Source organism: Octodon degus, unplaced genomic scaffold, assembly GCF_000260255.1.
Source record: "Octodon degus isolate 3935 unplaced genomic scaffold, OctDeg1.0 scaffold00022, whole genome shotgun sequence".
Classification (NCBI taxonomy): Eukaryota; Metazoa; Chordata; class Mammalia; order Rodentia; family Octodontidae; genus Octodon; species Octodon degus.
In genome coordinates this window covers 2,097,545-2,118,495 of record NW_004524598.1, presented here as the reverse complement: position 1 = coordinate 2,118,495, position 20,951 = coordinate 2,097,545, and positions in this window count along the sequence as shown.

The window sequence follows — 20,951 nt, the reverse complement described above, 5'->3', positions numbered from 1 at the left end:
GTAGTGAAATATACAGCTTTTACAAAGTAGGTATCTTCATAATTGTTTATACATTTTAATTTTGAGAATTTTGTAATACATACAGTAGATACACTCAAAATTTAATTTTTTAAATTGTAATTTGGGTGAAGTTTCTTTTTTGTCTTCTATGGGTATATACATATTTTAGCTCTGATATCTAAAAGCTAAACTCTGAAAACAATAGTAACACGCCACCAGAGAACCTACCAAGTTCATAATTATGCACTTCTTAAAACTAACTGTAGTTATTCAATTTAATATGACTTCTCCTAAACTTTGTGGTGCCTACAAAAATAGTCCTTAAAAATATGGGTCAAAATTTTCTAGCTATTGTAAATGAGATTGCTTTGTTGATTAGAAATTAATTTTTGTACATTAATACTTTATCTTAGAATTTTGCTGAATTCATTTACTCTAGTAGTTTTTTTGGTAGACTTCTTGGTGTTTTCTATTTATAGGACCATGGCATTGCGAGGAGTGACAGTTAGATTCCTCTTTTATAGTCCAGTTGCCTGTAATTTCTTTCTCTTCTCTGACTGCTCTGGTGGGGGCTTCCTGTACAATACTGAATAAAACTAAGATTTTTTTGAATTGCAATCCAAATTTCTCACATCCTATTGAAACCATATTTAACAGCAAAATTTCAGTTAATAAGAATACTATTTAAAATGAAAAGTTGACTTGGCCAAAGCAAAGTAATTTTTATAGCTCAGAGCAAGATTTTAAAATGTACTACAAAGTAAATGTTTTTTTGACGGTAAGTGATGTTTTTATCCTTAGGAATTCGTGTACCCCTTTGTTTTAAATACTTTATAGAAATCTCATTCATCCTTTGTCAAATCAAAGGAATGAGGGCTGATGCGGTTCTATTTTAGCTGTCAGTGAAAGGAGGAGAGTTTCTGCGTGATCAGTGTTTTTGATGTATAATCACTATTTAATCTGTGGTATCAAAAGATAAAGGTCAATAAGCAGATAACCATAGGTCTGAATTTTCCTGAACTAAAAAAGCACATTTATAGTGGATGTTCTAGATTTTATTTAAAAGCCTGTTACATTTTTAATTTTATAAGTTTCACGTGCCACATGAAATTAACTATATAAGTTTAACCAGAAAGTTTTAAACATTAGAAGTTACCACAGTGAAAGGAATACTTTGCAGCAAAACACAGTGATCCACCATGACAGTACTGCATGGAGTTCTGATATTCACTGGTGCAGACAACAAATGGTATATTGTGTTTTTAGTAGTGTGTGTGTGTGTTGAATAAAAATCATTGTAAATAAGACAAAGTGGAAATTATCTATTGAAGTACACTTAAATTTTTCATATAACTATGCTTAGAAGTGTTTTTGAATCAATTTTGCCAAAAATCACTATCAAAACACTGTATTACCATGTTAATGTGATGTAAGATCTTGTTTCTGACTTTAAAAATGCCATATATAACCAGATGTGATGGTTGATGGCTATGTTCCCAACTACTTAGGACCTGAGGCAAGAGCATTGAGAGTTCAAGGCCAGCTGGGGCAGTTTTGGGAGACTGTCGCAAAGTAAAATAAAATGAGCTGGAAATATAGTTTAGTCGACCTAGAAATGTGAGGCCCTAGGTTCAGGTCTCAGTACTTGAGGTGGAAAAGTGCCAGCTGCAGAAAGAAATCTGAAAGTCCACATAGAAAAAGATTCAATAGAGTGACTAGAATACATTCTGGGTTCAAGTGTAGCAAATGTTTCACTTTTATCATTACCTAAAGGAGTAGGATGCTACAACTTGTTCTAGATAGCATACTAGGATGAATGTTTCATGCTTTCAAAGCTCTCTGCCTCCTTTAGAAACTAAACAAATGGCCAGAAATACTTACAAGTGATGAAAAATTAAGAGACTATCAGATGTGTTTTTCTCATTTTAACCTAAACCTAATGAAATTGGGTTAGTGATAGTTAAAAGTAAATCTTCACAGTAAATGATTGTGAAAATTCATTATTCCTGCATATTTACTATTGATAAACAAATAATTTACTATAGAAACAGGATTTCTTTAAATTGAAAAAATCATATCTATGTAAAATCCTACAGGAAACACAACAGTAAAACTTATATTTTTTCCTTAGACATAGGAAGTACAGCAGGGATGAATTAGTGATTCTGGCCAATATTTGATTGGTAAAAATGCTATTTAATTAGTTGTAAAACTTATATAAAGTTCATTGTGAAATTAAAAATGAAGAGGAAGTCTATATAAAAAATATGTTTAAGGGCCGGCCAGATAGCTCAGTAGGTTAAAGCACCTGCTTAGGCAGACACAGACCAGGGGGTGGATCCCCCAGCCTGCCAAGCTCACCCCACCCCCGGGGAACACTGATATGGTGAATGAGACTAGCCATGGTGGCATGCACCTGTAATCCCAGTGCTTGGGAGGCTGAAAAAACAGGAAGGATCACTATGAGTCTGATCTGTGTAGTGAGACCTTGTAGACCCTGTACTAAATACATAAAAAATGTTTTAATATTCTCAAATTCTACTATATTTTCCATATGAATTCTCTGTAGTGAAAGATAATCCCTGTGCTGTGAATATAAACATCATTTCATTTTTTCTTTGCTTTATTCTTAAAAATGTGGGCAATTCTTCCAATTAGAATACATGTGATCTAACTCTGTACAAAGATTTTGAGGTATTGTTTTTCACTAAATGTAAATATAATAAAATTAATATATAAGTAATTAAGGGGCCAGGGATATAGTTCAGTGGCATGGAGCCTGCCTGGCAAACATGAGGTCCTGAGTTTGATTCCCAGTACCAAAAAAAAGAATACAACTTTGAAAAGACCCAATATGTATATAGTACTTGTATCTTTGGTTGAGTGGATATGTATAATTAAGCCTCCTGGTAGTTTAGGCAAGAGGCTTTGTGGCTCTTACCTCCAGAAGAGAAGTACCTCCTTTCCATAGTAGGCAAATTTTGCTTCATTCACTTTACAGTAAGTTTCAAAGATACAGAGAAGTTTATATCTAGGGTCAAGTGCCTACAGGAACCTTTTTATGTGAATGAGTTAATCAGGTTGAAAAATCTGGAGAGTTCTAGTGTTATGAACAGCTCTCACGTAATAGTATTTGCTCATCAGTGCCTGTCAAGATACACCTTTGTTACGGTGGGTCACTGAAATAAAGCATACCTAATTACGTTTGTATACATTTTCTAATTATAACATGTTGACAAATGTTGCACATTATTTTTTAAATATGTGCTGAATTACTTGAATTCAGCACATGAATCACTGGTTTGTGACCCTTGATATAAATAATATTGAACAATGTTCCCATAAATCCCCTCCACAAACAGGAATTTCATGTCTCCCTTTATTGTTTTGTAGTTGAGGAGAGTATCTGTAGTAACTTGCCAGTGTCCCACATTTGAAAAAGGGTGCATCTGCACAAGTCTTTCATTCTTTTCTGGAATACTTCCCTGCACCAGTGTACTTGTAGCAGAAACTCTGCAGCTGTTCTTTTACAGTAACTTTTCATAAGTAACTTATTTTAGCCTTGTTTGAGATAATCATAACTTCTGACCTATTTGCATAATCCCTGTATTCTTTCCACTAAAGGTGTTGCTAAATCTAACATTCAAATAGAACATGTACCAGAATTAAAAAAAAACATATATTGACGTTTTCAATCAGTATTAAAATTTAGCAAACCACTTGTTGAATACTAATTTCATGTCTACCCTGATCATTTTTCCTCATATTTTCAATAAGTGTTAAAAAAGAGTAGTAGACGCAGTCCTTTCCTACTTGTGATGAAATCCTAAAAATGCCACTTAGAGGATTCAGTATTTGACTAAGGTGTAAGAATTCTTGTATATCTGTTTATATTCACAACGGATAAGGGAAACTAAAGAGAAGGGAGAAAAAAATACGTGTATACAGGATAGCTAGGATACACTGCTGATTTCTGTTGGGTCTATTGAAAGATATAGTTAATGCTTAAGGTTATTTTTTTCCTCTTGTTAATTTTTTGACCTATTTTACATGTTTATATCTGGTAATCTAAACCAATTTGAAGACATTATGCAAAATAATACCTATTGTTAAATTCCTTAAAAAAAATTGTTTGGATAGAGACCTACAAATTTCAAAGAGCTTATGTAGTGTCAGGAGGTGTGCCCATCTTAGACACTCTTCTGTTCATCCTGTTCTGTATTTCCCAAAACATTTGCCACCTTCTCCACTGCAGCCCCTCACAGCTAGTGAGCTTGCATCTCACCTGAGAAAGGAGAAACAATCATTGAGGATATCCTATGAGTCACTCTCTTGTATAATGCGTGAATGTGGGCAGGATGCATAATTTGCTTTAACAGAAATAACAAAAGTGGAAGAACTTGGAGTATGTAATTGATCTCCCTAATCAGTTGTTTGAGTCAAAAAGTGGATAATCTTGAGTTGATGGGACCCCTCTATGGAAGTCTAAAGGTTAAAAACAGAAAAAAGATGTTAGTCTCTAGCTAGCCTTAAAGAAGCAAGCTACCATGTACTGTTTTAGGAAAATGAATTCTTCCAGCCACTACATAGACTTGAAAGAGAGCCTTGTGCTTGTCTTCAGACTTAATGGAGCTTGTCAGATGCTCAGCAGAGGATACTGTTAAGCTTTGTCTGGAATCGTACTTGTGGAAACTGAGCAAATAAGATGCTTTAAGCTGGTACACATGATAAGGAAAGCTAATACAGTCAAAATCCTCATTAGCTCCACCACCACAGGTGTTGACTGCACCCATCTGTTCTAATGATCTTTGCCAGCCCTCTTTTTCCATGAAAAATCCAACCTTGTTTTTATTTAAGTCTAGTCCCTATTTCTAGGCTCTGAGTCCTCTTTCCTCTTGTCTGCTAAAAGACATCACTATGATGGTAGTCCTCTCTCCTCATCAATAATTCACTCCCTTTAGTGAATAGTTATTGGCAAACAAGATGTTTCCTTCCAGTTTCAAAAACCAAAATGAAATAAAATTCCCCTGTATTGGACTACAAAATCAAACTAAACCAAGCAAAAACCAGTATAAAAACACAAAGGTCTTACAGTAAGCAGTGTTCTGCGAAATACTCTTTGCCAACTGTCTCTTAATATTTTAACATTTTCTTCTTTAAATTTGATGAACCACAATGCGCTACTTGATGAGATCCTTGGGAATTACTACTACTGTAGCTTTGGCTTGATATATGATTGATTTACTCTGGTGATTTAGTCCTCACTGCCATTGCTCACTACAGTGATTATTCCAGTTAAGTAACTTGTGCAAGTTTATGTGTGAATATTAAAACCTTCCAGGCAGTAAGATAGCTCAGTGGTCTAAAGCACCTGCTTAGGCAAGTTTAGGCAGGTGCAGGGGCTGCAGTTTGATCCCCTGCACCACATGCTGTTCCAGCCCCACTCTCAGGGTGGGCTGAGCTAGACAAAAATAATAAAGAAAAAATAGCATACTGCAATCAAATTGCTTCACTCCAAGAATGGAAAATAGTCACTACATATAAATACACTAATAAGTTGGGGCCAGGGAGATGGCTCAGTATAGTAAGTGCTTGCCTGGCAAGTTCACGGGCCTGAGTTCAATCCCTGGTTCCCCCAAAATAAATAAAAACTAAAAAAAACCACAAAAACCTTGTCAGCTTTTTCCAGGAACAAGTGTTAAAATATATATCTGATATAGTAACCATTGTATTCTAAAATTTAATTAGGTCACAAGAATATTATGTATTTGGTTTCTTTTGAAGAGATATAATTGATGCTGTTAGGAAAGAAGAACTTGAGAGACATAGAATTACATTTTCTAAACACTTTGTGAATATGTTATTTTCAAAAAAATAATATGCTCACTTCTGTTAGAGAAAGTGGCAAATATTTTTGAAGATATGTGAATGCTCCAATAAGAGCTGATAGTATTGAGAAAACTAGAATTCTTTGTGTACTTATAAAATCTGGTATCTAACATAGGCTGATACAAATATTTTTCTAATGTAACAGCTTTTTAAAAAATATTTCCTCATGAATATTCCTCTTATAGAATAAGAAATTAATTTTATTCAAATATCTGATTTCCTACAGATGTGATTATAGTTTCACAGATTAGCTTGTCATTTAGCATTAATGAAGCACCCAAAACTTTTTAATTAAGGCATCTTTTACTAATTGACAGCTGTTCTATTGTTGCTCAGCATTATGACACCATGCATTATTAAGATAGCTGAGAAAACATTGATTTTTCTTTAATGATGCTGCCCTATAACATTCTGAACTTATTTCAAACTTTACCTTTTTGTCACAGGATTAATAATTCATAAGATGCGCTGGTTTTTTGCTTTGTACAAATTTCCAAGAACTCCAGAGAAATGTTTGTTACTTAGAAGCGTCATGATAATTACTGTGCTTGAAGAAATAAAGTATTTTCAACTGTGAATTTCAGGAACTTATTTTACCTAACTTCAAATCAGTTAAAAAATTATTAGTAATACTTCATTAAAAACTCAGTATGCACCTGAGGAATAAGTTTATACTTGATTTTCAAAATTTCTTTATATGGGGCTGGTGAGATAGCAGACTAAAGTGCCTGCTTAGGCAAGCTTAGCCATGTGCAGGGACCACGGTTCCATCCCAGCACCACATGCTACACCAGCCCAGCACCCATGGTGGGCTGAGCTGGCCAGAGTCCGGGCATGGTGGCGAAGGCCTGTAATCCCAGCACTGGAGAGGCAGAGAACAGGAGAATCACAGTGAGTCTGAGCCGCATTGTGAGACCCTGTAACAACCAAATGCATTTTAAGGCAAAAAATCATTATTATAGATGCTATTTTTCTCTTACCAGCCTTCTCTCTCCTTTGATTACTTGATTCCTTCCTTTGACAATTCCTTCTCCCTGCTTCCTTTACTTCTTAGTTTCTTTTTTAAAAAAATAAGATCTATTGTTGTAAATAACACTTCTCCAATCAGAGTTTTTCAGGCAGGTTTATTGTAATGCAAAGCAGAATATCTTCAAATTCTCTATTCAATTCATAAGAGTAAAAACCAATTTTTTCTCTATTTTATAATTACGTTCAACTACGTGAGCTGTGGAAGCTAACTTTAGTTGATACGTTTATTATAAGTTTTTGTAAATTAAAAATGTAAATGAGATAGCTTTGAAATTAAACCATTTGATTAGAACATGTTGATTACTTATGGTATAAGTGATTGATCATACAAAAGTGAAATTCAAGGCTGATGTTTTTAGTACCTACAATCTGTATTTCTTGTTTGTCTCAGTTTTTTAAACATCCTTATAGGTCAGAGGAGGTGTCGCTAGATCCATTGTTAGTTTCTTCTATGCATTGCAAATCATGGTAACACCTCATTGGAGTTACTTTCTGTTAGTTGAAATAAGTGCTGCATGGTAGCCTATGTAAAACAGCAGAACTAAAATTAATTGTACCAGGATTTAATGCTAAATCCCTGATACCAAGTGCTTAACTGTTGACTATTGTATGTGATGACTTTCAGAAAGCCACTGCTGTGAGAAAGAGCGTTTTCCCAGGCTTTGTGCTACTAGGGAGAAAAAGGCAGAGGTTGACTCATTCTGGATTATGACCATAGCTCCTAAACATTCAATAATTTTAACTGCAGACTTAGGAGCTTCTGAAACTACATTTAGTCGCACTTCTCTCCATGAGATATCATGAGAGTAATAACATGTCCTGTGAACTATTTATTTTAGTGCTGAGAAAATGTGCAGACCCTATGTGCTTCATCAGCTTAATCTCTAGGGACATTGAGCAGCTCTTAATCTATTCCCTTCCCTACCTTGAAGGCTCTAAAATACCTCCTAGTTGATATTCAAGTTCTAATATTTTCTTCTCTCTGTGTGGGGATGGGTTACTATGACTTGTTTTCTAACTAATGCAGTAATGCAAAGGTGATTGGATGTGTGACACAGATAGAACATAATGCCTGCTTTTCTGGAAAACTTTCTCCTTTTCTGTTTCTGATGAAGTAAATAGTCTTATTGAAGAGTACTATATGGCACAGAACTGAAGCTAATCTCTAGTTGATGACCAGTGTACCAGTCCCCAAAGAACTAAATCCTACCAACAACTCATGACTTTTGCAAAGAATTCCTAAGCCTTGAATTTCTTTTACAATTGTATTTTACAATTTCTTTGTACAATTGTATTCTTACACAGAGATGTGGAACTAGTATGACCCTGAATCTTCAAGATCCTGTGTCTTCTGGATTCACTGAAGTAATAAAAGTTAGAAGAAGAGGAAAAACTACATACTCCCATTGGCAAAAACTCCAGTATCCCCACATTAGTTTTCTTGGCTGTTGAAGTTTTTCTGTGTTAAAGTGAATAAACTTCCTAAAACCATTTTCTTTTCTTTTTTCAGTACCTGGGATTAAACTCAGGACCTTGCGCTTGCCAGGCAAGCGCTTATTCTACTGAGCTATCTCCCTGGACCCCTAAGACCATCTTTGAACTTGTACATTTGATATCATTCCTTACCTCATCAGAGACTACTCCTCCAATCATTGTTTGTTAGCCATCATTCTCACCATCATTTTTTCCCTGTGAAATATTTATTTGCATAAAATAGGGATAATGTTCTCATCATAGAATAATAATACACCTTTTTCCTTAATTGTATCTCCTGCCAGATAACAGCACTTTTTTAAGCAAATATCTAAGAATTGATTTTGCTTTTTTTTTTAATTTATCATGATACTTCCTTTTGGATCCAGTTAGATTTCCTTTTCATCTTACGACCTCCAAATTATCAAATTTAAAAGATACTTCTCAGTCTACATCATGCATTTTCAGTAGGGCCCAGTTGATCACTTTTTCCTTAAAGCACTTTCTTTCCTGAGTTTGGTAACATCTTCACCTAGTTTTCCTTGCAACACGGGCTCCTCCTCTTTAGTCTCCCTTGCTGTATCCTCTTGTCTTTTATACCCATTGGAAGTTGCAGTGCTCCAGGGACCTATTCTACATGTGTTCTGCCTCCACACTTTTCCTTGGAAACTAATTCTGTAGCTTTAATAATCGTGCATTAAGTTAGGTTCTAACACAGTATCTGAAGCCCTCACTTTCTCCAGGTAACCAGGTTCATGTATCCAGTCTACACTTGGATTTTCAGTAGTTAAATTTAATTTTTAATGTTAATCTGTTAATTTCACTATTGTATAAACATTTGCTTTCCCAGGAAGTGGCATCAGTATACTTTCTATTCCTTATGTCTAAATCCCTGGAATCTTAATAATCCTCTTTGACATCCATTTCCTTTGTTCAGAAGTTTTCTAGTGTAGTTTCCCATGTCTTCCCAGTATGAGCCTTTGTCACTATATTGATGAAGACTACTTTCATTCTAGTTAACATCTTTTCTTCTCTGACTAATATAAGCTCTATTTGTTCTTACCTTTTGGACACAAAAATCTGCTCTCTTCTCGATAGCTATGTAATTCTTAAAAAGTTAACTCACATCATATCTTTCACTTCTTCAGATGAATGGCTCCACTCAATACTACACGCAGTATCCAGAGCATTCATAGTAGGCAGTTAAGCCCACACAAATCTAACCCATGTTTTCTTCATGTTTGCATTGTACACTTCTCCCGAGCTGCATAGACTTGACTGGCATTCTTAGAGTGCTCTATGCAAGTGTCCTTTTGATCCTCGGTACTTGCTGTTCCTACTTCTCAAATTTATTTATTTATTTATACTGGAAACGGAACTCAGCACTGTGTTTCCTCCAGCAGGCACTATGCCTTTTATTTTTGTATTTAGGACAGGGTGTTCAGGATGTGCAGAATCCCACTGCATAGATTGTACTTGTAGTGATTCTTCTGTTTACAGCTTCCCAAGTGCTGGGATTACAGGTGTGCGTCACCACAACAAGTCTCAATCACCTTCTCAGCGTGCCCCGGGGACAGTGCCAGCAGGGCAGGCCCAGGAGATTGAACCTCTAGCTCCTGCACCTGCTTGCAGGTGCTTTAATCTGCTGAGCTATTTGGCTGGCTCTAGCACTATGCCTTTGAGGTATACCCCGGCTCTATCTCAAAATCTTTTCCAAGATATCTGCAAGTCTTACTGCTTCATTTTTTTTAGGTTCCTCCCAAAAGCCTTAGATTTTTTCTTCTCCAAATATAAAATGTAAAGTAGCAACAATCTGTACTCTAGTTTTTTTGTTTGGTTGGTTGATTGTCCCCCCCCCCCCATGGCTTCACACTTCTTCAAAGCCTTTTCAACAAAATGCAATCTTACATAGCCAGATTTTTTGGAGTCTGTCCTACACTCTGAAGACTTTATTCAATGTCATGCTAGGTTATTTGGTTTCTCATTGGACTGGGGAGTTGGCTCAACAGCATAAGTGCAAGGTCCTGAGTTAGATCCCCAGCACAAAAGAAAAACAAAAGCCTGATTTCTCACTGTTTCGTGAATATGCAGACAGGTTCATGGAGATTACATGAAGTATGAGCAGAGAAGCAAATTACTAGAAACTTCAAATATCAACGTAGAAAGCAGTTTTCATTTAAATCTTTATAGATCGAGGAGAATTTGCTATCACGGATTAGCTCCATTATCCAAGTTTCACAATTTATCCATAAGGGCTGTTTTGATGATCTTACCACATTTCTGATAGTTGTCTATTTTTTTCCCCCTTTGGGAAAGTAGTAAGCTTTGTTTTCATTCTGTTCCTCCCTGACTGTCATGATTCACTTAAAATAACGCCCCTGATGTAACTCAGCAAATTGTCCCAGCAGTGGATATCAAGGCAATTTAAGAAAATGTGTCATTGGTTCTTTTGTACTCCTGGACTGTTGCTGAGGAAATTAATTGGATAAGAACATTTGCAATATGTATTATTTAATCTGCAGTCCTCCAGTTAGCTTCTCAGATGGGGAAACATTTTAAAAATCTTTTAAAACCTTTTTAAAGAATGTTCTTTTGTCCTAGCTGGCAGCACCACCTCCTACGTCGTTCTTTTATTTTAAGTAAGCCAACCTCCAATGAGTGTTTCTGAGACTAGCACAAGGTTTCACTTCTTCCATTGCTTTTCATCTTAATAATAACATTTAAAAAGAATCCTTGTCACTTGTCCTGTGTCTTTATTCTCATATACCTGCTGTTTTCATATAACTTGTTCACACATAGCCAGTTTGTCATTTAGTGCTTACTGCATAATATGAACACAAAAATTGTCTCTTTGTAATATTCTTGCTTTTAAACAGCTATCATATTCCCTCTAAAAATGAAGATGAGAGCCTCATTAGAATGTTTCATTTTCAGTGTACCTAGACCTCTGACAGAATCAAGATTGAAAACTTTATAAGCCATATACTAGTACATAAAATTTCATAATTTGAGAAATACTTTAAATTTGAAGAAGACAATATGTGCCTTCCAATTAGCATTTCTCCCACTACCCATTCTTTTTCATTTAGAAAGTGCAATTTTGTGTTACTTGATTTGAGATTAAAATCTGGCCCTAAGAGTTGTTCTTATAACTGCAAGTGGTTTCCATGGAAACATGGTCCGGTTTCTCAAATGTCAGTTTTCACAAACTAGCACTTGCAGTTTATAAAGGATTCTTCATTGGAGTGTGACAATCTTCTCCACTTCTGTATAGTAAGTAGAAAATGTTGGAGCAAGAATATATATCAGGGCCAAACAATATGATTTAATATGGTTGCTGCACCTAAGAAATGTGATAAAAGCTTAATGAATTAAAATCAGGGTGTTAAGGAAGAATAATTACCCTCCTGAATACTAATGAAGGAGCAGTGTCAGGGAAACCAACACAGAAAGCATATTGATTTTCTTTCCCACAAAATGTATTAGAAGAATTTTCTATTGCTGCTTCCACTACCTTCAAATCGACCTCACAAAGTAGAGCCATCTGCTCTACTTAGGGTCTTGTGGACCTGGAATAACCACACAGAAAATAAGTATTGCAAAAATAGCCATGGATGTGAGCAATTAGGCCTGAGAACCTGCACACATTGCTTGGGGTCCTATGTTCAAAGAAGGATCAAAAGTGGTTAAGTTGGATCTGAATCCTGCCCTCTATGGTCCCCATCATAACACCACAGAGAAGAAACTCAAATAGGTCTGCTGAGAGTTAAGAAAAGGAGGGCTGGCCAAATAGCTCAGCAGATTAAAGTGCCTGGAAGCAGGGGGCATGCTGAGATGGCAATTCACACTGGGCTTGGTGGCAAGCACCTGTAATCCCAGTTCTTGGGAGGCTGTAAACAGGTGGATTACTATGAGTCTGATATAGTAGTGAGACCCTGAACACCCTGTAGATCCTTCCCTAAAAAAAAAAAAAAAAAAAAAAAGTTTAGAAAAGGAGGTTTACTTGTTTCCCACCAGGTACATACAGGTTTCTTTTCACAAGCACAGAGAAATGCTTTCTGCTATCTGAGACCATGGGATGAATCTCTGCATTTCTCCTCGTCCCTGATGACTGTACTGGCTTCTCAGATCTGTGCCAGTCCTTGTGAAGTTCACACCTCCAGTCTTCCTTCAGAGTAGGGTTGTGAAAATGGCAAGGAGTAAGTCAGTGCTTCCTCCAAAAGGAATGTGGCTTTAGATCAGGCATTACGCCTTCAGATCTTTCAGAGCACTGCTAAGAGAGATAGGAGGGTCAATTGAGGCATGCCTGGCAATCTCAAATCAAGTGAAACAGTTCAATATATTTGTTTCCCTGTAGTAAGGATTCTGCTAGTGAAATTGAGCAGAAAATTAATGCTATTATGCCAAATCACAGAGTTTTGGACAAAAGTTCACTATGAAATTTCTTTGACTATTCCTTGAACCTGAAGTTTACCTAATTATTTTGTTTATTGATTTTGTCATATTAAAAACATGAAAAATCTTTTAGAACTTTTGAAGACAAGGAAATTTTGTTTTGGGCTCATAGTTTGATTCAAAGTTGGCCCTCTGTTCTTTTACTCTATCTTCTTCTCCCTTTATTTACCCATTTGTTCCTATTTATTTTATTCCTTTACCTGTTCTCCTTTCTCTTTTTTCCTTTCCACTGTCCATATCTTTGATTCTTTCTAAATATCTTTGGTAATATTGTCACCTCCCTGTTTCCAAATTTAGTTTTACTTTTTTACATATAAAGGTCAAGCGTGGGGATGACTTAAAGAATGAAGTGGTTCTGTACAGTTTCTCTTGCAATATCTTCATTCCTCTCCTACCCAGTTCCTCTTATACTATGAGCAATAACTTTTAACTCTTCTAGTAAATTCTCTGCACTTCTCTAGTGCTATTTACTAATTTTACAAGTTCTAGGCATTATTAGTGGTTTTCCTGAACATAGATTTCTTAGTTGGGAATCTTTTGGCTGCTGTTGTTTCTTTTTCGACAGAACTTTGGAAATGCTGCCTTCTAGTTTTCATTAGTACTCAGTTCTATTTTAATTCTTTATTTTGGTTTCGTTTGTCTGTAATTTTTGATGTTGTTATTGCTGCTTGAGTTTTAGTCCTCTTTTAGAAGCTTGTTAGAGTTTCTGTTTCTCTAGCATTTTGAAGTCTCACAATCATGAACCTTGAGTTAGTCCATTTGTTGTGCTACTTTCTGTGATCCGTTTCAAAAGCCAATTACATGCCCTTAATTCTATACTTGTTTGTTGATTTATTTTTTGCTTTTTCTCTTCTGTTTTGCTTACTTTGTACAGTTGATTCCTTTTCTCTTTCTGGAAATCTTATTATCTAGATCTTGAAACTATGTTGTCTTATTTTTATATTTCTTGTTCTGATTCCGATCTCTTAGCCTTTTCCAAAAAATCTTCATATGTACTCTGAAATTTAATTCATCCTTCCACTGAAATTTTTATCCTTAATATAATTTTTAATACTTAAGATTTATTGGACTGGGTGTTAGCTCAGTAGCCTAAGCGTCTGCCTGACGAGCACAAGGACTTGGGTTGCATGCTGTGCCAGCCCCAGAACCCTACACACTGCCAGGCTTGGTGGTGTGCTCCTATAATCCCAGTGCTGGGGAGGCTGAGACAGAAGGATCACTACAAGTCTGACCTGCATAATGAGACCCTGTACCAAATAAATAAATAAATAAATAAATTTCCTCTAAACTTTCTATAACTTTCTTTAGATTATCTCCTTAAAAAGATTAAAACTAATTGTATAAGGTTTTTAAAATTGTATCAGACAAATTCCCTTATGATACTCTCATTTCGATTCTGTTTATAGTGTGTGTTTGGGGTTTTGTCTTTCCTTTTGTATTTATTTATTTATTTATTCATTTATTGTGGTACTGGAGCTTAAACGCAGGGCCTTGTGCATGCAAGACAAGAACTCTACCACTGAGCCACATCTCCAGCCCCTGTCTTCCATTTTAAATGTATTTCCCAAGCATTAAGTCATCTTTGCAAGAATGGAAGATCCATTCATTTTTCCTGCCTGGTTGGTAGCATTCTTTGTGCCTTAGAAGAAAAAGCGTTTAGCAACTCAGGAACCAGTATGCATCCTTTACTTCTTTTTTCTTATGTACTCCAGATCAGTGTGACTTGCTTTTCCTTGGTATAGACACTCTTAGTTTAAAAAAAGTCTGGAAATCAGAGCTTCAATTACTTTCCAGAGAGTGAGAATCTTTACTCAGAATGAGTCAGGCATGTACAAGTTTACCTAAACCTCAGAAAGGTTTTTAGTCAACCTAGTGCAGTTATAACTCTTCCTCTATTTTTTTTTTTTAGGGTAACTAATAATAATAAATTCTGGAGCATTCTGAAGTAACCTTGTTGTAAATATGATTTCGTTGCTTTAGTCATTGTCAGCGTAGGGTCCAGTATTCTTAAGTGTACCATGTTAGATGCTTCCTTTGTTTCTCTTTTCCAACTTCAAATTTTGTTGCTAATGTGTATTCTCTCACTCTTTTTTTAATGTTGTTTTCTGCTTTGTAAGCATTCTTCTGTTGCCGATAAGATTTTAGGAACTAGCAGAATATAATGTATGTCATAGAGCTTACAAGGTAATAGATATAATGTGGGACACATAATTTATAGGAGTATTTTGTAGTATGCACCCCAAAACTGAAATGCAGAAGAGTGCAAGGGATCTTCTCACACACTAGAGACCCCAAGATTCCAGCCAAGGTCCTGAATTTTGCAGCGGTGTCCTACATGAGTCCAGTGGAGGGTCTAGAGTACACCACAATGTCTAATGGAAGGCTATGCATCAAGGCCCTGCACCGGCAACTCCCAAAGGTTAACAGTAGAAGCAAGAAAGTCTGTGCCTGAGGGATGCAGGATCTGTGCCAGCAAGCTGAAAGATCTGCACTAGAGCCAGGAAGTGATGTTGAATCCAAGGACTGGAGTGGCCCCGAGAAGACGTGCAGCCATCCTCAGTGACAGCAAGGACCTGAGTTCCTCCAGTGATAACAGTGAAATTCAGGAAAGCCAGTGTGACAAGCTTTTCCAGTAGAATCAATAGCAAGCATCTTCCTCTCCAGTTCTCGTTTAATGCTGTTGGCAACAATCCTCAGGTGGGCCTTCCACACCCAGAACCATGCTGGTTGCTTTCAGCTGGTAGTTACAAGTTGACCATTAGTTAGCACAATGGATATATGAAACACACCATCATTTTATTTCATTATTTATATTGCTGGGACTAAATTTGAATTGAACCAAAATTCTTTAATTTTGTATGAAAAAGCTTATGAAAGTCACACTCTTTTTCATTCTCTCCCATTTCACATATGAGAAATCTAGCCCAAGGAAGGTTAATTGGCCAATTCAGAGTAATCATAAGTTTGAAATGTAGACATAGGCCTTGTAAGTTTGAAATTTCTACTCTTGAAACCTCAGAATTGTAAGACAATACAAGACTTTCTGTATAAGCTCATCAAAACTCAGAATATGAACTAAATGTCAGAGAAGAAAGAAGAATTATTCATTATCAGACTGCCATATAGGAGTTAGGTGTTTTGACAACCAATCCATGTTCTCATTAATGATACTAGGATATTTCTTGAAAGGGTAGAAAAGCTCAATTTGGAACTGAGAATAGACAAAGTTTGTATTTTGGAAACCAAAGTTTGTATACTGCAGTTGTTGAATCTATCAAAATTATTATAATTGGCTCAATCAATTTTATTGTTGCTGTTTAGCAAAGTAATAGTTCTATTTCTGTTGCACAAGAGGATTCCTTGCTTTTTGAAATAGAGCCCATACAAATCAAATGGATTTGATTTAACATGATACATTTTTATAAAAAATATTACTTCAGATTCAGGTCACAAGCTACGTTTAATAAAGTTAAAACATCTGTTAAAATGTTCAGTGATTATAGAATTATGCTAAACTTCACCTTCATGCTAAGAAATTTAAAAATTGCAAATTTTTCTAAACTTAACTCTAATACTTGGGGAACACAGACACATACACACATGGGCTCCCAGATACATAGAGAAATAAATATTTTTGTATTAAAAAGCAATGTCAATAATTAGGTAGGTTAATGCTAACTTCAGAGAGGGCCGGCCAATTAGCTCAGCAGATTACAGTGCCTGATTAGGCAAACACAGTGCCGTGCAGGCCATGCCCGCATGGTGTGCTGAGACTCTGACTGAGACTAAGCATGGTGGTGCATGCCTGTAATCCCAGTGCTTGGGAAGCTGAAAATAGGAGAATCACTGAAGTCTGATCTGTGTAGTCAGATCTTGTAGACCCTGTACTAAATAAAAAAAAATTCAGAGAACATTGACCAACATGCTATAAAAATGTTGATAAGAACACGCTATAAAATTTATAAAATAGGATTTTGTAATGAAGTGCTAAATTTATAGCAGAGAATAACAGTATCATAATTAACATTCAGATAGACTATTATTACATAAAAAATCAAACTAAGGTTCAGGGCTAAAAGTCTGTATGATTAGTGAAAATAAATAATATGATTAAGTCATTAGACTCCCAGGGTGGCTTCTGGTAATATTCAGAGTGGTAGAAACTGCAGGCATGGGTTTAATCCTGATAATTTGTTTTAGTAAAAGGACTTGCTTGAGGATATGGACATGACTTCCCAATTTGATTAAATTTTTGAATGAGAATCAGTCTTTTTTCAGTGCAGTTATTTTCTGATTAATATTAGTTAACCGTTTTTGAAGAAGTATCCTTGTATATTAAATCATTTGCCTTACCCACAAGTGATTCAGAAATCATTTGCACTAGGCAGAATAGATACAGTGAAAGGGAAAGAATTTGTTCAATAGGAAGGAAAAACTGGAATGAGGAAAAGGACAAATAAAGGAAGGGAAAAAGATATACTTAGGTATATATGAAGAATAGTTTGAGGGCCAACCAGATAGCTCAGTAGATTAAAGCACCTGCTTAGGCAGATGCAGGGACCAGGGTTCAATCCCCAGCATGCCTGCTGGCCCCACCCCCAGGGCATGCTGAGATGTTGATTGAGACTGGGTGTGGTGGTGCATGCCTATAATCCCAGCATTTGGGAGGCTGCAAACAGGAGGATCACTAGGAAGTCTAATTTGGGTAGTGAGACCCTGCAGAACCTATACTAAATACAGAAAGAAAAAAAAAAAAAGGTTGGATAATTAATTATACTGTCAATTTCTGCTGGTCTTTTGAAAAGAGCAGTTAATGCTTAATTTTTTCTTCCTTTTTATTCTTTTTTTTTCTTTGAACCTCTTACAAATTTTTTGTTATTTATTTTTTTCTTTAAGCCAGTCATACACATTCACATCTGGTAACCTGAACAACTAATTTGAAGATAGCATCATTCAGTACAGCAACCATTGTTGAATTCCTATTAATTTGTTTAGTGAAATTTTGTATTATTTCTAAGGCTGTTTTTTTCTATCACTGTTTTGTATTCTTTAAAAATAAAATTAAAAAAATGAAATGAAACATGACAGAGGTTGCCCACATTCTGCCCTTGATTGCTGCTGTCTGACATAGAGACAGCTGCAGGCGCTGGCAAGAGGAGCACTCAGATGAGGCAAATGCGAGAGCAATGCAAGTTGCCTTTGATGTTCTTTATTGATCAGCTTTCCATTGGTACTTGCTAAAATATATGTGGGTTCCAGAGCAAAACTCATATTTTTCCTGGATCTCAGATGGGAGTGCTGTTACTCATTGGAAATTTATGCTGGTCAAAGGATGAGTTGAGGAAAATTCTGAGTCCTGGGTTTCATCTCTTCTTGAACCATTTTGTTCTCTTTGTTGTTGATTGGGTGCAGTTTCAAATCAATGTTTTGGTTTTTTCTTTTTTTTTTCCCCTTGTCTCATTCACTAGCTGGAAGTTGTCAACATTAATATTTTCTGAATTAGAGAAAATTACTGGCTCATAGCAGCAGCAAATACTAGGTAGTAGTATAAGTCTGTTGAGTTATTGTCATTGGGCTTCGGATACTACACATAGAGTGGAATTGAGGTAGGAAATGGGAGTGTCACAGTCTGTTTGGGAAAAGGGAATGGCTGATTAGTTACAAGATCCCAGAAACAAGCAGAACAGCTCCCAAAGGCCTCAACGCAGACTTCTTATGAGAATTCAAGCAGGTTTTCAATAAATGCCATAGACCTGACATTTGACACATCCCTGATGTGTGGGATCCCAGCCCTGCCTCACAGGACCAGCACTGGGGGTTCTCCCAGGTTTCTGCCAGATTTACCCAGCGTAAAATGACACATCAATGCCACGAAGGCTTGCTTTTTACTTTCTCTGATAGCCCACACTGTGTTTTCCAGATTCATGATGTCCTTTTATTGTTGTCCTTGCCCCCTTTTTTTGTTTACACAGTCTAAGCTTGATCTGTAAACTCAGTTTCTCTCCCCAGTTGCTCTTGCTTTCTTGAAAAAACTGTCTCTGCATTTTGCTCATTTTATTCAATTCTTTGAGATGAGAAGATCTTGGAATTCAACTCCAGACGGGAGACAAACTATCCACAACCTGGTAATGTTTAGTTGGCAAACCACTGTTCAGAAACTGGGTACTTGATAACAAAATGATATTTTCAAATATTTGTTATTTTTGCTAATTTTCTTACCTTCTTTTCTCACACTTGTACCTCAAAGGATCTTTTCTTCTACCCATTTTACAGTGAAAGAGAAAGGCTGAAAGAAGCTGACAATCTATGAAGAAGAAAAATTTACTCTGATAGACTTTTCTGTAGATAAAACATAGCTGAGAAAATAATAGAAGAAAAATATGATACTTAAAGCCTCCAAAAGAGATAGGATGATATAGAGCAACTCCAGGATGAAGCTGAGGTGGGTTGTGAATCCCATCACCCAGCCAACAGGGGCAAACAACTTGATCAAACAACTTTACCCTTTATGAGCTCCTCCTTAAAGGATTATGGCAATTTGAATATTCTTGTTTCACTTATGCTTGAAAGGAAACTTCACCCCTTCTACTTTAGAAGTTAACTCTGTAACCAAGTTAACTCTGTAATGTATTTCCATATGAGCAGAGACAGCATTAAATCTAGTACTTTTATAGATTAATTAGGAAAACAAGGCGAGGATGATAAAGAACAATGTCAATGATCCAGGCATTTTGGAGCTGGAATACAAGTCTATACAATCTTATTTTAAGGCTCTTCTTAATCATATTTCTCTTAGTTGTTTTTATCATTGCTGAGACAAAATACCCAGCATCCAAAGTTAAAAGCTTTATTTGTCTCACGGTTTGTTGAGGTTTCAGTCCGTAATCAGCTGTGTCCCAGGCAGAGTGGCATGGCTGATGGAAACCACAGTAGAGAACAAATATCTCATGGCAGGCAGAATAGCAAAAGCAGCAAATGACTGGCAATCTGTGACCTTTTCTCCATCCTTTTTGTTTTACGCAGGCTACTCACCCTAAGGGTAGGTAGCATTCACACCCAGGCTGGGGCACTCTTAATCCTATCCAGAATGATGTGAAATCAGGCAGTGGAGAATTTAGTCATCACACATCCTTGATCCCAGCAGCACACATCCAGCCCCCTCTGAAAAGCCCCCCTATGACCACACAGGGCTTGGGGGAGATACCTAAATACAAACCACCACAGTATTCTAGTGCTATCCCTTGCAGAATTATGTAGGATGGAGATTTATTAATATGCTGATACACTTTCATCTCCCAAAATTTACAGTGGAACTATTTTAGAGGGCAATGCTAGGCTTCATTTTGTAACTTGTATTCTTATTTTCCCTGCAGAGAGAGCTGGGTCAAGGACATCTCTGACAATAAAAAAATAAATCACTGGTTCTATGCAGCCTGGGCTTTAAGTGTGTCAGAATCACTTGCAGGCGTTCACATCTTAGATTTGTGGAAAACCTAGTACCGTTAAGGTAAATGGGTTTTTAATTAACAAAAGCTGAATTCCAACCCAAGGGAGAGTACTTCAACCTTAAAGTTGGCTGCATGATAAATCTAGTTTTTCAAATGTCAGCTATGCCCACCCGCTTGCATTTCTGATAACTGCACTATGGTTTCCAAGGAGCCATTCATCAGTCTGGCTTCTTGGAATCAATTGCTAAAGTAAGACTTACACAAGAACAAAGCACCCGCAGCCTATATAGCCAAGCCAAGTCACTTCAAAAAAGGCATGAAGTTTGACAAAACTATGTCATGATTTTGATTTGAAAATATAATAACTAAGAATTTGAGGATATTTTACATATAAGCAACTTCCACTTTATGCTGTCTTAAATGATGCATTCTCACAAATCAGCATATATTTACAGGAGCATTCAAACTGACCCCAGACCCAAAGATACTGGTAATTTAAGACATAGGATTAAGTAACAGACAGGGGCTCCGAGGATGTTCAACATCAAGATGAGGCTGAATCCTGGTAGGTAGCAGCCCTGTATCAAGGAGGGTTATGGTCTTCCCCTTTTAGCCTATGCCAGATCAGAAAGAAGCTTACCTCTGTGTCTGCTGAGC